At 43.8% G+C, this 2,500-nt stretch overlaps 1 non-coding gene across 1 annotated transcript; it reads right to left on the bottom strand.

Moving 5' to 3' along the window:
- Positions 1-151: 151 nt before the first annotated feature.
- Positions 152-223, bottom strand: TRNAE-CUC (transfer RNA glutamic acid (anticodon CUC)). Its single transcript has one exon. It is a non-coding gene; the product is annotated as a tRNA-Glu (tRNA).
- Between the last annotated feature and the right edge of the window lie 2,277 nt (positions 224-2,500).

Genomic DNA, 2,500 nt, shown 5'->3' with positions numbered 1-2,500 from the left:
AAACTTAACACACGTCCGGAGGGTAGTGAGCAACATTCATGTTATTTAGGAATCCGTTTAAAGATTGAAGCGCTTGTGCTTCTTGCGATAGTGAGCACACAATACAGCATCCAATTACTTGAATACTTCAGGTAGATTCTTGTCGAAAATTTTCCCGTGCCGGGAATCGAACCCGGGCCTCGCGGGTGAGAGCCGCGTATCCTAGCCACTAGACCACACGGGAGATGAAGGAAATGGGGAACAGTTTCTGATTAAATTATAAAAATGGCAGTTTTAGATAAAGTGATTGTTGAAACAGTTGTGGACCGATCAGTTGTGCCTCCTTTGTTCCCTATCTCTCTCTCTCTCTTTGTAACCAGCGCATAGAACCATATGTAGCCCTGGGAAACACAACAGTTTAATGGGGTGGCTTGATGATTACATTTACCTACACCCGGTAAGGCTTTGCTATTTGGTCAATATATGTATGTGTATATATGTTATATATTAGGTTTACAAATTTATATATCCCATTCTGTTGTTTTCTTTCTCCATCTGTTGTCCTGTCTCCATTATATATGGCCTGCCCACTGCCACTTCTTTTAAATTTTCTTAACTATTTTCCCTACTTCTGTCTGTCCCCTGATTCATGTTGCTCTTTTTCTATCTTTTAAGATAACTCCTATCAAGAGCCTTTCCATTCCTCTCTGAGCCTTTACTGATCTCCTCTCAAGTGGTCTTAGTCCATGTTTCTGATCCTTATGTTAATGGGGAGGACACATTGGTTAAAGACCTTTCTCTTTAGACATAATGGCAAAAAATATTCTTATGTGTAACGAAAGCACTCCAATCTAGCCTAATTCGTCGTTTTATTTCGGCTTCGCAGGATATATAATCGTCTGAATGAGTTGTCACCCTGTTCAATTGACCTCGACTGTTGAACATGACAACATGACTAGTCTTTTTCCTGTTCATTTTAAGCCCTACCTTCAGACTTCCCTATTCAAAAAGTTAGTTAACTGTTGCAGTTAATGTGCTGACTCGCCTAAAAGAAGAATATCATCTGCAAACCTAGGTTGCTTAAGTGTTCATCCCCTATCTTAATCCCTTTCTCCTTCCATTCTAACCTCTTGAATATTTCCTCTAGGCAAGCTCTGAACAGCTTTGGTGAGAGAGGGAGGGAGAGAGGGAGGGAGAAGAGAAGGGGGGAGGGGAGAGAGAGGAAGGAGGGAGGGAGGAAGAGGAGAGAGAGGGAGAGAGGGAGAGAAGAGAGAGGAAGGAAGTGACAAAGAGGGAGGGAGAGAGAGAGGGAGAAGGAGGAGAAGAGGAGGAGGGAGGAGAGAAAGGAGGAGTGAGAAAGAGAGAGAGAGAAGGAGGGAGAGAGAGAGGGGGAGGGAGGAGAGAAGGGAAGGGAGGAGAGGAGGGAGAGGAGAAGGAGGAAGGAGAGAGGGGGGGAAAGAGAGAGAGAGAGAAAGGGAGAGAGAAAGAGGAGAGAGAGAGCGAGAGAGAGGGAGTGAGAAAGAGGGAGGGAAGGAGGAGGAGGAGGAGGGGGGGGGAGAGGAGGAGAAAGAGAGGAGAAGGAGAGAGAGAGGGAGAGGAGGAGTGAAGGAGGAAAGAGGGAGGGGGAGGGAGAGAGAAAGAGAGAGAGAGAGAGAGAGAGGGAGAGAGGGAGTGAGAAAGAGGGAGGGAGGGAGGGAGAGAGAGAGAGGAAGGGAGAGGAATAGAGAAAGAGGGAGAGAGAGAGAGAGAGAGAGGGAAGGGGAGAGAGGGAGGGAGAGGAAAGGAGGGAAGGAGGAAGAGAGGGAGTGATATATATATATATATATATATATATATATATATATATATATATAAATGTGTGTGTGTGTGTGTGTGTGTGTGTGTGTGTGTGTGTGTGTGTGTGTGTGTGTGTGTGTGTGTGTGTGTGTGCATGAAAAAGTAAAATACTTTTATAGCAATTTATACCACTCAAACGATGAACCTCGAATGTGGACAAACACAATACGGTAAAGGAAATAAAAAAGGCATGAAAAGAGGAAAAACACCAGGAGAACATGGCCTTAGTGTAAATCCTATTCAAGATGGAGGAGAGATGCCGGTAGTAAAACTAGCCAATCTGTTTAACAAATGCCTAAGCGCCGGTAAAACTCCGAAATCTTGGAAAAGCGCAATAATAATTTTAATTAACCAAAAAGGGGACACAAAAGAACTAAAGAATTATCGAACTATAATCCCCCTTTCAGTAATCTATAGACTGTTGACAAAAATCATCACAACCCGCAACTCCGATACATTAGATTCAAAACAACCCAGGGAACAGGTACTAACCCAAATAAGAGAAGAAACTAACGAATATAAGAAGCCTCTGTGTAAGGCATTCCTCGATTACGAGAAGGCATTCGACTCGGTACAGGTAGCGGCTGTACTGGATGCATTTCTTGAAAAAGAGGTATAGATCTTTTGTAGATTATTAGAGGGTATAAAAAGCCGTGGGACAACGGCCATTAAAATCCACGGAAAG

This window comes from Penaeus japonicus, unplaced genomic scaffold, assembly GCF_977035675.1.
Source record: "Penaeus japonicus unplaced genomic scaffold, GWHDUDI00000001_assembly GWHDUDI00000001, whole genome shotgun sequence".
Classification (NCBI taxonomy): Eukaryota; Metazoa; Arthropoda; class Malacostraca; order Decapoda; family Penaeidae; genus Penaeus; species Penaeus japonicus.
The sequence above is the reverse complement of the archived record's forward strand: the minus strand, read 5'-3'. Positions and strand labels throughout refer to the sequence as shown.